Here is a 14,998-nt window from a genome sequence, read left to right on the forward strand (position 1 = left end):
ATCCACATCCACATCCAGATCCAGATCCACATCCACACAGTCACATCTGGGCCTCGGCTCAAGAATCATAATCCAGAATAAAAAACAGAGAGCGAGGAATCTGGGATGGAAGTCGCCTTGTAATAATAAAAAATATTGATTAGGCTATAATAATAAATAAAAATGATAAAGAGTCAGATCCCTGTGTGTTTTCCTCCGGCCGTCAGTCAGTCAGATCATTATGGTCCAGCAGGGTTGATTCCTCCTCGGCTCGGACACACAATCGGTGTCATTTGCATTCGCATGTTGTTGCGTTCAGGATCCTATTATATTATAGCTGCAAAATCATGGCAACGACGCACACAAACACACAGGAATAGAAATAGAAATAGAAATAGAAATAGAAAATTCCCAGCAGCGACGCTCGATGTCCATCAGCGCCGTCTCAGCGGAGCCGCCGAACGGCTCAAAATGTCCCGGTGGGTCGGTCGGTGGAGAACCGCTCCGTGATCACACACATAAACACACACAAACACACACACTGCACATAAACACACACACACATACATATACGCCGAGAGAGAAAGAGGAGAGAGAGAAAACGGGGAAGACGCATGAAGATGTCTTCGCATCCGGGAGCAAATTACACAGCAGTAATGGCATTGATTATTGGACCCGATAGATGGAGGTGATGATGATGCTGATGCTGCTGCCGCTGGTTCTTCCTCCTCCAAATGGTCGCAGACTGAACCGACGCAGCAGCTACTTCCGGAACACAAGAAGAAGAAGAGGAGGAGGAAGAAGGAAAAAACAAATCCTGACTCTCATCCTGTAAACAAAGCGCTGCTGCTGCTGTTGTTTTTTTTTTTAGTCATCCATCCATCCATCCGTGTGTCCGTGTGTCCGTGTGCTCCAGCGGCCGGGCAGGGATGCAGCTCCAGCGGCTTTATCTCTGACCAGGCGCCGCTGTCCACGGTGCTGATCCACGGTCTGTGACGTGAGGGCTGCAGCCACATGCACACGGAGCCCGCCAAGTATGAACCAGACCTGGATCCGTGTGCGTATGTGTGCAGGAATCAGTTGAGTAGCCTCAGTAGGCTACTAGTAGAAATACTCCACAGTAGGCCTACCAGTACCAGTATAGTCTGGTATCAGGGGTTCTCAACTAGTCTCACTCTGGGCTCCACATTTTCCCATGGTCATTAAGTCGCGACCCACTTTTATAGACTTCAAACCAAGCATTTTTTTAAAAGCCTTTAAAAACTCATTTTGCTCTTTATTGAGCAAAGTGCATTTCAGGGCACATGAATGAAACTGAGGACCATGACAACTGCATGTAGCCTACTACGGAAGTGAATAAAAAAATATCAAACTGCACAAAATGGAGACCAACAAAACTTTGACTTCTAATGCATCTCTGCATTCAGAGCATATTCACAAAAGTGAATAAATATCAAATTGCACAAAATAAAGACCCACAAAACAAAATGAGATTAACTGCATTCAGGCCACATAAAACCCATAATAAGAAACTGATATCTTTGCATTCAGAGCAAATGGAGCAAATAATAAGAAACTGAGGAGGACCATTACAACTGCATGTGTTCACGTGATGCGTGCCTTTCAATATAAGTTATTTTTCAAAATAAAAGACATGTCCAACACCAGATGTGCATTAAATATTATTTACTTTTTTGACCAGCTGTCCGCGACCCATCCAGAACGGGTCCGCGACCCACTTTTGGGTCCCGACCCACCAGTTGAGAACCACTGGTCTACATGACTATAGTACTGGTGCTGGTAGCCTACTGTGCCAGTGACATTAAGTAGAACAATAAATTACTTAAAGGTACATTGTGTAGGAATTCCTCCCATCTAGCGTTGTGGTTGTATATCACAAGCAACTCAATCGTATTTTTCATTCTGCATTCACGTGAAATTGGGCAGATGGCAGACGGACGACAGCCGCTGCACGTTAACGGCATAAACAAGCCTCTATGTAAACAAGTGGTCCGTCAGCACGAGGCCAAACAATACACGTGACAATATGTTGTCATGGCGATGTGGTATTGTTTACCTGACCCAAGTTTTACCTTCTTTCTCTGTACTTCTGTGACTAAAATGACATCTGGTTTGTTAGCGACGGCCGTCTGCCCGACTGCAGGTGAATGCAGCATCAGTGTAACGCTCCATTCCTCCTCACTGCGTTACCGCGGTGACTTTTCACAGACGCCACCTCGACCTGAGCCGACAGCTCCGGTGTCTCCGCTGAGTTTCCGTGGTTTCCTACCGTCACGCTGCCACTGAACGTAAAAACATGGCGACACCACATGGCAGCAGCACCGAGCTTACCCGCTCCATGTAGATATGAATGATATGAACGGCTAATTCAGAGCTGAAAGGAACACTTCAGTTTGTTGATGGGGGGATTACTGATTAATGAAAAACAGACTGAAGAACCAAATAATCAATTTTCATGAATAGATAACAGGAGAAGTTACACAATGTCCCTTTAATTATAGCCACAAAGTCCTGTATTCAGTACAGACTTGTATCAATAACATTCAGAGTCCTGGTAATTCAGAGGATCAATACTGTTGATGTACCGATACACTGATTATTAGTGGTGATTTAATGTCATAGTTGAAGTGGAGGTTGAATCCACATTATCCAACATGTAGCCTAGATACTGGTTACTGTAACGGGGCTGGAGCCAATCACAGCTGTCAGTGGGTGGCGGGGGGCGGGGCTCACCTGGACATGTCACCTGTCCATCACAGAGACTGAGATACACAGAGACACAAACACACACACACACACACACACACACACACACTAGCATGTGGTTGATTTAGAGGTAACCACAGTGAGTGTGTGTTTGGATAGGGGTAAGCTGGAGAACCTTGATCGAACCAGCGACCACTGGACCACTGTGCCACTGGACCACTGTGCCACCTTAAAGGGATTGTAGCGTTTTTTTTAAAGTGGGGTTGTATGATCTCCAAATACCCCCGAAGTACTTTAATTGCAGTAGAAGACTCTCTGCACTCCTCCCGTTAGCAACGCCAGCCCATAGCCTGCAGAGATTTACAACATACAGTGTTGTGAATGGACCCAAAGAAACGGCCTATTTTCGCGGCCTAAAAGAGGTTTTACCTGAAAAAAAATACACAGTTCCATTGTTCGCTATAATATAATTTTTTCCAGCCCCTTAAAGTGCAGGAAAAACGCAGCACTGGCTGGGTTTAGGGGGCGGGGCCTCGTGCTGCCAGGTGTTGTGATGTCATCACGGCCACGAGGCTCAGAGCAGGTGAGACAGCTGCTGACAAACTGACCCGGAGTCAGTTACACCTGGCGTTAACATGCGTCTCCATGTCCACGTTGAGATCCAATCACACGTTTGCACTGGTAAATCAAAATAGAAAAAACTGTAGCATCATCCTCACTCCATCCACGAGTCTCCACAGCTTCTGACGCTGACCCTCATTCCTACATTTCCTCTCTTTGTCAATTTCTTCTGCAGGCAGACCTTTCCTGCATGTCATTCCCCCTCTCTCTGCCCCCCCCTTTCCTGTCTATCTCACTATGGGTACTATGGGTATAGGGTAGAGTAGAGTAGAATAAAGTAGGGTATAATAGAGTAGGGTATGGTAAAGTAGAGTAGAGTAGGGTAGAGTAGGGTAGAATAGGGTAGGTCATAGAAGAGTAGAGTAGGGTAGGGTAGAGTAGAGTAGAATAAAGTAGGGTATAATAGAGTAGGGTATGGTAAAGTAGAGTAGAGTAGGGTAGAATAGGGTAGGGCATAGTAGAGTAGAGTAGGGTAGAATAGGGTAGGTCATAGAAGAGTAGAGTAGGGTAGAATAGGGTAGGTCATAGAAGAGTAGAGTAGGGTAGGGTAGAGTAGAGTAGAATAAAGTAGGGTATAATAGAGTAGGGTATGGTAAAGTAGAGTAGAGTAGGGTAGAATAGGGTAGGGCATAGTAGAGTAGAGTAGGGTAGAATAGGGTAGGTCATAGAAGAGTAGGGTAGGGTAGAGTAGAGTAGAATAAAGTAGGGTATAATAGAGTAGGGTATGGTAAAGTAGAGTAGAGTAGGGTAGAATAGGGTAGGGCATAGTAGAGTAGAGTGGTAGAGTAGAGTAGGGTAGGGCATAATAGAGTAGAGTAGGGTATAGTAGAGTAGAATAGGGTAGGGCAGAGTAGAGTAGAATAGGGTAGGGCATAATAGGGTAGAGTCGGGGTAGGGTAGGGTAGGGTAGGGTATATAGTAGAGTAGAGTCGGGGTAGGGTATAGTAGAGTAGGGTAGGGCATAGTAGAGTAGAATAGGGTAGGGCATAGTAGAGTAGAGTAGGGTATAGTAGAGTAGAATAGGGTAGGGCATAGTAGAGTAGAGTAGAGTAGGGTATAGTAGAGTAGAATAGGGTAGGGCAGAGTAGAGTAGAATAGGGTAGGGCATAATAGGGTAGAGTCGGGGTAGGGTAGGGTAGGGTATATAGTAGAGTAGAGTAGGGGTAGGGCATAGTAGAGTAGAGTAGGGTATAGTAGAGTAGAATAGGCTAGGGCATAGTAGAGTAGAATAGGGTAGGGCATAGTAGAGTAGAGTAGGGTATAGTAGAGTAGAATAGGGTAGGGCATAGTAGAGTAGAGTAGAGTAGGGTATAGTAGAGTAGAATAGGGTAGGGCATAGTAGAGTAGAGTAGGGTAAGTTAGGACATAGTAGAGTAGAGTCGGGGTAGGGTATAGTAGAGTAGAATAGGGTAGGGCATAGTAGAGTAGAGTCGGGGTAGGGTATAGTAGAGTAGAGTCGGGGTAGGGTATAGTAGAGTAGAGTCGGGGTAGGGTATAGTAGAGTAGAATAGGGTAGGGCATAGTAGAGTAGAGTCGGGTAAGTTAGGACATAGTAGAGTAGAGTCGGGGTAGGGTATAGTAGAGTAGAATAGGGTAGGGCATAGTAGAGTAGAGTCGGGGTAGGGTATAGTAGAGTAGAGTCGGGGTAGGGTATAGTAGAGTAGAGTCGGGGTAGGGTATAGTAGAGTAGAATAGGGTAGGGCATAGTAGAGTAGAGTCGGGGTAGGGTATAGTAGAGTAGAATAGGGTATAGTAGAGTAGAATAGGATAGGGTAAATTATAAAGTATAGTAAAGTACGGCATGGCATGGTATGGTATGGTATGAGTATAGTATAGTATAGTATAGTATAGTATAGTATAGTATAGTATAGTATAGTATAGTATAGTAGAGTATATAGTGGTAAAGTATAGTATACAGTATATTATATTATAGTACAGGTCTCTCTTGGATCTTGGATCTCAATGGGAAAAACCTGGTTAAATAAAGGTTATATTAATAATAGTATAGTAGAGTTTAGTGGGTCAGTGCTGTCTGGAGCTGGTTTCAGACCTCTGAGTCAGAGGTGAAATGAGGTGAGAAATAAGAATTTTGTTCTTAATGTTTTTCCTGGTAAAATAAAAGTTAAAACAAATTAAATTAAAATAAGTAATGCATGTGTATTTTTCCTGCCCAGCGCTCTGCTCTCTCTGAACTCTGTGGATGTCTGAGGATTTATTTATTCAGTCAGTTGTTTCTGCAGATGTTAAATCCCAACATGAAGGTCTGACTGCAGTTCAACAGCTTCTCCACGCTGCCTGGAATAAAGCTGCGGCGGGAGGAGAGTGCATTAAACAGCAGAGTGTGACCTTAAAGGAGTAGTTTGACATTTTGGAAAATATGCTTATCTGGGCCCTGGCTGTGAATATGAGATGGAACAGTCGGTGCCGTGATAACTTCTGAGACTTGTAAAATCCTGTTTGAGGGTCTTTGTAAACTCCCTGCAGCATTTTGATGCGAGAGAAAACCAAACTCTCAGCGAGAAGCCACACGAATGTATTTTCCTAAAATGTCAAACATTTCCTTTATTGTATTCAGTTCTGATTGTGTCCTCTGATATTAACATCAAACATGTCACACATTCAGGAGTTTGTTTTAAGACTCACAGGGAGCTCATCCAGCTGTGTGACGGACAGATCCACATCGTTAATGTCATTAAATGTAATGTTTCCATTATTAATCGCACTCATTAAATCATGATCGGCCTCTCGTGCCTCCTCAGACAGACGAGCTGCGGCACAGAGGTGGCTGGAGGAGTGTGCAGTACTTTTACTTTAGTTACTTTGATTAAAAATCAGTTCCACCTGCAACAGTGAAGTGTATTTACACATTAAACCTGAACTCTCCAGGTGTGGTGTCTCCTCCTCTGTGTCTCTAACCCTCCTCTCCTCCATGTGCATCATCTGTTTCCAACAACGAAGCCGGTGAGAAATCAATCCATGGAGCGGTGGATAAGGTTATTTATCATCTACCATGTTACCATGTGTATATCTGTGTAGTCTTATCTGTCATAAAGAAGAGCACCAAAGTTAAGGCGGAAATCCTGCACAGTTCCTCTTTAATGTGTCAGTGTTAACAATCCAACAGCATGACCTACTGTATAATAACAGAACCTGCACAGAAGTTATAGTTCATTATCAAGGCTTTAACTTTGAGCACATTTAGTTAAATATAAGATACTGACTTAAAGGGGAATTGCTGTTTTTTACAACCTGGACCTTATTTCTAGCATAAAATCCGATCATTTCCTCACCCAGATAACTTTGGTGTCATTACAAGTGGTTGTGATGAAATGAGCTCCAGCCGAGAGCCGCGTATATCCGTATAATGGAGTCTACAGGGCAGCAGAATGCAGCCTCTAAATAACACATTATCTGCAGAGGAACTCCTTCATTTCACCAATATTTAGTTATGATAGGCTAGTGCTATTCCCCTCTGAGTCCAGGGTTAGCTGTTATCAACATCCGGGGTCTGTAGGTTGACCTACTGACCTCTGACCTGGATGATGTCATCTCTGAGCGCCGCCCGGCTCATTCTGATAATAATCATTCTGCTTCGGCATTCGGGTCCATTTTTATCTCAACTAGCCGGAGCTTTAGTGAGTCCAGGTTGAGGAGAGGAAGCCTGAGGAAGCTGAACTTCATCCAGCTGCTCATTTTGTTCTGACAAGTCGGAAACACGCAGAAACAAACCTACAGACCCCGGATGTTGATAACAGCTAACCCCGGACTCAGAGGGGAATAGCACTAGCCTATCAGAACTAAATATTGGTGAAATGAAGGAGTTTCTCTGCAGATAATGTGTTATTTAGAGGCTGCATTCTGCTGCCCTGTAGACTCCATTATACGGATATACGCGGCTCTTGGCTGGAGCTCATTTCATCACAACGACTTGTAATGACACCAAAGTTATCTGGGTGAGGAAATGATCGGATTTTATGCTAGAAATAAGGTCCAGATTGTAAAAAAAAAAAGGCAATTCCCCTTTAAGTAATATTCTGATGCAGCCTCTTCACCAGCAGAGTTGCTGTTTGTACCTAAATGAAGGATCTGGACACCTGGTCCACCAGCGCCGGTGCCGGATCAATACTTGGTGTCAGCAGAGACCCAGAGCTGAATTATCGAGGGAAGGAAAAAATTCAGATTGGTGCATCCTTCAGTCATTAATCAAGAAGCTGCTGGTGGTGGCGGCGGTGCAGATAAAATGTCTAAAATATCTGCACACACTCTCACTGGACCCCAACACACACACACATACACACGCACACACACACACATGGAGGAGGAGACGTCTCAGCTCCGTCCAGACGAGGTGATGAGGGAAACATCAGAGACACAAAGGTCAAGGGGTCAGTTTCATCTGTAATTCACAGAGAAGAAAAGCAGCTTATTGTCTCTTTCCCATAGCAACACTTTCCACAAAATCCCCTGTCACATTGATCCTGATTGATTTTTCACACTCTGCTTGTTACAGATATGGATTTATTTCAACTATAAGACTTGATTAGAGATGCAGCACCACACCTCAGCTGTAATACTCAACATACAGACATCTATAGAAACACATAGTGAAGTGAATGCGTGGTGCTGAGCTGTATTGTCTGTAATGATGATGAGGTGGTGTCATGAGAGGAGCTCAAGTGTTTATAGACTTAATAGCAGCAGGGAACAGACACCGACATAAAAACACTTAAAGGGATAGTTCACCCAAAATTCAAATTGCACTCATTATCTCCTCCCCCTCATGTGGACTAAGGGCTGGGAGAAGTTTCAGAGTCCTCCGTGGCTTCTCTGAGTTACAGGGGGTCTCGGCGTAGCAGTGCATGTCCATATAACGGTTGCAAATGGATACCAACTGTTTTCGTAACAAAAAGACACACCAAAAAACATCCAAATACCTCCATGCTGCTCGTATGTAATGTCCGTCTTGTATTGAAGCCCCGAAATGCGAAATTGTCCCAAAAAAAATTTAATAAGTCTATATTTCAAGATGGTTTGTAGCGGAAGCTCCTCTCCCCAGGTCATCCAAATTTGATGAACCGGGAAGAGGAGCTTTGAGGAGCTTCTGCTACAAAAAAGCTTGAAATATAGACTTATTAAATTTTTTTTCGGGACAATTTCGCATTTCGGGGCTTCAATACAAGACGGACATTACATACGAGCAGCATGGAGGTATTTGGATGTTTTTTGGTGTGTCTTTTTGCTACGAAAACAGTTGGTATCCATTTGCAACCGTTATGGACATGCACTGCTACGCTGAGACCCCCTGAAATTTGAATTTTGGGTGAACTATCCCTTTAAAACCAACCCATCAGGGATAAAGACAAAGTGTCCTGTAAGTTACTGTACAGTAGCTATGATTATCTGGTGTTATACTGCGTGGGAGGGGCACAGTGTGTATATAAATAGGTAAATATGCTAATGAGATGATCATTAAATGAAAAGTCTGGGTGTGTATCTACACAACAGTAGCAGCTCCACGCTGCTTCTCTCTCAGACTTCATGTGTTCGCAGCAGGAAGTCACATTTCTGTTTTTGATGTCGACTGTAAACCTGACTCTCTCTCTCTCTCGCTTCCTTTCTTCTTCCTCCTCCTCCTCCATCTCCAACTCCTTTTCAACCCAACTTGTTCTCTGGTTCCTCTTTAGTCTCAGTCGGAGCCGACACCTCCCGTCGTCTGATAAGATAAATATGTTATTTTATTTCTGAATCGATTTCAAACATTGTGTTTTAAAGAAAATGCACTTTGTTACCCAACCTTTGTCATATACAGTAGGCTATGTGTCAGCAGCGTCTAGACTCTTTCACTGCTGGAGGCAGAATCTGGAGATTTAAGGATCTGCTCATTCATCATATTTGTCTTATATTTGAATGAGTTAGTTTAATTCATTTAATTCTTGACATGGCACCTCATAGAAGTTTCAGCTCAACATAAATACAGCTGCTCGACAACAAGGTCTAAAAAAAATGACAAAACCAAAAATACACAAATCAAAATAAACAAGTAGGCTAAATAAAGCAAGTGTATAGACATTTTTTAGACCGAAAAGCCTGAAGCTTAGCTTATTTTTCCGAACCTATTATAAATCAAGTTGTATTATTCATCTATTTTGCTAATTATCTAAAATGTTTATCAATTTTATCCAACAATTTGATCCTACTGTTTATCTGTTAGCTTCTTTAAGCTAACTATTTTAACAGTTCACCCCCCTTTTAGCTAATTATCTGAACTGTTAATTTTAGCTTACTATTTTAACTTTAGCCACAATGCTGCTGTTCATGTCAATAGCCACTTTCAGTTACCTCAGGGGCTCATCAATTTAATCAGTTTAAGTGTTTATCAATTAGCTTCTAGCTATCAAATTAGCTTTAGCTAATTATCAACTTAAGTGTCTGTATCCAGTTGTTTACGGCATTACAGTCAGGTATCATATGTTTAGCCTATTAAATGTTAAATTGCTTCAGTCATTAGGCCTATGTTTGTCTGTTTCACCTGCCAGGTGTAACTATTACTATTTTCAGTCTATCCATTGGTTTTTATCTCAAATTCAATTAGTAATATAACAATTAGGCTATGTAATTACAACTTCACTTCACTTTAATTTCTACTACACCTCACTCCTCTATCTGACAGCTGAAGTTAGTCGTTATGAACCAATTAAAGTGTGATTGGTTTATAATAGGCTACAGGTTATATCAATCTACACAAAAGCATAGTCACACCACCAATTCATCAATAATAATCATTTAACAATGACAGAACAAGTAGATAGGCCTAATGCTGGAGTTAGTAGCCTAACTATAGCTGCACAACTAACAATTTTTAAAATGTAGATTTATTAATTAGGCCTATTTGCATGTCTGGTAAAAGAGATCATGTCCGACTCTAAACCAGACAATTGGGAGATTTTACCTCACATGATGGATGTGGAAGTATTTAAAAATTAAATTTGTAAATTAAATTATTGATGTGACCTGAACTGTGTGAATAACGGCCGGTATCACCGGTGCTGCCCTTCCATCTGAGGTCCAACAACATGCAGCATCTTTCTCTCTCTGTTTCATTATTGAGAGGCCATATTGACCTGTTTGTCTCCCCGCGCTGATGAGAATGATTTACCTTCCTGTTTGTCCTTGCAGCGCTGTGAGAAGAATCTAGATCCAGATTCAGACCCATTAAAACCACATCATGGGTTCATCCTCAGAGATCCGGTTCCCTCTGTCGGTCAAGAATAAGATGCAGCTGGACACATCTGTGTGAAGAAGAGTTTTATTAGTAGCAAACAGTCTGATAATCGGCGTTAGAAACTGACTGAGCTCCGTCATCTCTACTGTGTTTTACATTTATTACATTCATTCGACTGTAGACTTTGACAGATATTCAGTTCAGAGTCAAATATGAATATTTCATCATGACTTTAAGATTAGAAAGTGAAAATAATCAAATGCATCTCATAAATGAACTGTACAGTTATTACAGCATTATGAAAACATATCAGTTTAGATAAATACCTTTGCTTTTGACCATCAACAACAGTGGAGATAATACCAAGGATAATGATAATAACCTAGACAGGACGTTCTTCATATCTACATTTGTGCTTTTTCTTGAAGTTGATGCTTGTAAACAGAGACAAGCTGAAAAAGATGGAACTGAAAAATTGAACAGTAAAATCTCTGGATGTGTTTCATAAAGAACAAACAGATTTGTTAATAGAATATTTTCTATTTCCTACTTGAGCCAAATATTTGAATAACGGAGCTGGAAATAGCTCCATGATAGGAAACAATTTATTAGTCCCCACTGATCTGAATGCTGCCTCATCAGGCCCCACGCTGAACAGCTATATATATATATATATAATATATATAATTATTCCTGCTGCCTATAGGACGTGCCCTTGTAAAAACCCATTCATCACAGAGCGGTGATACAACGGAGCAAATGTTTTAAGATGCTGCTTCATGTGTTTGCAGAGCCGCCCGGGCTAAATCTGTACGAGGACAGATGGCCGTCCCTGTTGGTGCGATTCTCCACAGCTTCTCCCAGCTCATACACCCGGCATATGGACACGCGTCACGGGGGGGGAGGGGACTGGCGCCGCGCCCTCAGGAGAGCACGCTGACAGGACCGGGGCTGTGGTGTGTGTGTGGGGCCCGGGGCCCGAAGCCCTGACCACGCACTTTTCACTGCTTCACTTACATAATAAATGTTCAAATGTTCCTCCGTCTCAGGAAACGGCGGCCTGGCAGGAGCATCCGACGGCCCGGACCCGGTCACGCCTCTCCTGGTGGGGGGGTTGGAGGCGGTGTGTGTGTGTGTGTGTGTGTGTGGGGGGGGGGGCAGTCTGCCATGGGCCATTAGGACGAGGGCACAGGGGCAGTTTATCCTCATTTAGAACAACCTTGGTTGGTTTTCTGTTTTTCCAACTATTTTTTTTTTCTAACTAATTGAAATTTCAAAATCTCCCACCTGCAAGTAATGTAAAGACTGATTTCAAAATAAAAGGTGCCACATCAGACAGCTCTGATAACAGGTCGTCTCCTCTCAGTATCAATCTGAATCTACAGAGAACACAGTGAAAATAAGAAAAAAGAGTGAAGTTTTCCTTTAAAAAACTACATCACGTTGCAAACTATGCAGTTAAATCAGTTTTGGAGGGTGACCTTTATTTTGAAATCAGTCCTTACTTACACGCTCGTACTGTTGTATAAACATGTAGCACAATACAAAGCCGGGGAGAACTCGACTGTATTTTTTGAAGTGGAGAATTTACATGTGATGGATCTATTAGATCTAATAATATAATAGATTTAATACACTGTAAAAACTCAAAATCTTTCCAAGAATATTTGTCTTATTTCTTGTCAAAATGTCTCATTTCTAGTCAAAACTAATCTCTTTCCACTTAAAATAAGACTCATCACCTAAAAATTAACTTGTGGGGTGGGGTGGGGGGGGGCAGTCTGCCATGGGCCATTAGGACGAGGGCACCGGGGCAGTTTATCCTCATTTAGAACAACCTTGGTTGAAAGGTATCGAGATAATTTCCTTGTGTTCCCTCTATTCCCCCGACCAGAGTGTTCTTGAGCTCTCCTTCTGCCAAACCCCCCCCCCCCAACACACACACACACACACACACACACATTACTGGCCCCGTCCCAGCTGAAGGGATTAATGGGATAGTTCACCCAAAATTCAATTTCACTCATTATCTCCTCCCCCTCATGTGGACTAAGGGCTGGGAGAGTTTCCGAGTCCTCCGTGGCTTCTCTGAGTTACAGGGGGTCTCGGCGTAGCAGTATTTGTCCATATAATGGTTGTCAATGGATACCAACTTTCTTTGTCCAAAAAGACACACCAAAAAACATCCAAATACCTCCATGCTGCTCGTCTGTAATGTCCCTCTTGTATTGAAGCCCCGACATGAGAAATTGTTCCACTGGTGACACCGGCAGAGCAGTGAACTGAGACACTGGGAGCTTCCGCTACAAACAAGAACAATTTCTCATGTCAGGGCTTCAATCCACCACTTTCCGGAGAACGGCGCTGGGTGTCGCCTTGACACTCCATTCATTACATTTTAGATTAACGCTGGGCTAACCGTTAGCCATTAGCAGTGTCTTAAATAACTCAATAAACGGCCCATGAAAAAAATATTTTTTCCAGCGGATATCCTACATGACTGAGCTAACTGGAGTAGTTTCATGTCGTGTCCGACAACAGGAGGGTTTTAACAGCTGACGTCCTGATGTTGGTTTGCTGCTGCTGTTAGCTGTCAGCAGCAGCAAAGCTAACGGCTACGATAGCCATGGCTAGTTGCAGAGGCGTGCACACAGAAGTGGTGGTGTTTGTTCGGTAATTCGTTTTCTAGACTTGACAAACATCAGATTGGTCAAAACGGTTTTGGCAGCCCGGAGCCCCCACATTTGGTGCCTACACCGGTGGCTAGCGCTACCAGTTAGCCGCTCGCTAGAATGCTACGGGGTTGAAAACCGACTTCCGTTGTGGTGTGACGCAATGGATCATGGGAAAATAAAGTGGTGGATACAAGAGGGACATTACACACGAGCAGTATGGAGGTATTTGGATGTTTTTTGATGTGTCTTTTTGGACAAAGAAAGTTGGTATCCATTGACAACCATTATATGGACAAATACTGCTGCACGGAGCCCCGCTGTAACTCAGAGAAGCCACGGAGGACTCTGAAACTTCTCACAGCTCTTAGTCGACATGAGGGGGAGTAGATAATGAGTATAAATTTGAATTTTGGGCGAACTATCCCTTTAATGGGCTTCTGAAGTAACATCAGAGGGAATCAGAACCTCCTGCCTCCTGAGCACAGATCGTTAATGTTTCCCACCTTTTATACTAGAACACAACCAGCGTGTGTGTGTGTGTGACAGCAGTCTGTGAGTGTGAACTCTGCTCATCCTGAGCCGTGTGTCCCCGTCAGAGCTGCAGACGCTGCACCGCCACCAAGTGGTGAAGGGAGAGCAGGACGTTCAATCAGACATTTTACAGTTTTTCCTCCACTGGTTTGGCTCATTTCTCAAAACAACACGGACAAATAAAACCTCCAAACCAGTTGGTGACTGTATTTCTCATTCATTTCATCAAATTGCAAATGTCTTCATACATCTTTGCAGATGATGAAGTCCACACTGTAAAAATAAAAATCTTTCAAGAATATTTGTCTTATTTCTTGTCAAAATGTCTCATTTCTAGTCAAAACTAATCTCTTTCCACTTAAAATAAGACTCGTCACCTAAAAATTAACTTGTTTTTAGATCATTTTCACTTGTTTCAAACAAATTTTCACTTGAAATAAGTAGAAAAATCTGCCAGTGAAAGCAAGATTTTTGTGCTCGTAATAAGAAAGAAAAACTTGCTCCACTATCAGATTTTTCTACTTATTTCAAGTGAAAATGCTTGAAAAAAGTAAAAAAAAAAAGATATCTAGAAACAAGTTAATTTTTAGGTGTTAAAAGTGTCTAAAAACAAGCTACTTTTTATCTGATGTTTCTTATTTTAAGTAGAATGAAATTTGTTTTGACTAAAAATGACATTTTAACTATAAATAAGACAACTATTCTTGGTAAGATTTTGAGTTTTTGCAGTGTAGATCCATTATCTATTAAATAGAAAGTTGACTGCAGTGGTGAAATGTGACTTGAAGGTGAGAACTTCTCATGGGATTTTGAAATCTCGTTACGTCAGAGAAAAAAAAAAGCAGAACAAGTTGTATGAATTTCTTTGGAGCTGAATAAAGTAAAGTAACTCTGATCTTTGGACCTGATGATGGAGGCTGAGTTCACTCCAACACCAGAACAGATCATTAATAAATTAAAAAACTAAAGAAGGAACTGAGACACGAAAAAAGGAAAAAAAATTGTCTCTTTTGTGTTTACTTCCTCCTGAGTAACGCAGAGTTACGTACGTCCAATTTGGTTCCAGTTAAACTGGTGTGAACGCTGCGAACCAGAACCAGAACGGTGTATCTGTCTGAAAACACCCAGAGAGACATTATGGGATGTGATGTTACATGACAACGACTCGAGGGAATCAGTTCCCAATTTGAGGTTTTATTATTTGGAAAATTAAGTCTCAAAAATTCAAGATACATTTGAATAA

Source organism: Trachurus japonicus, chromosome 7 (assembly GCF_045865225.1).
Source record: "Trachurus japonicus isolate A0001 chromosome 7, Traja_1.0".
NCBI classification, from domain to species: domain Eukaryota; kingdom Metazoa; phylum Chordata; class Actinopteri; order Carangiformes; family Carangidae; genus Trachurus; species Trachurus japonicus.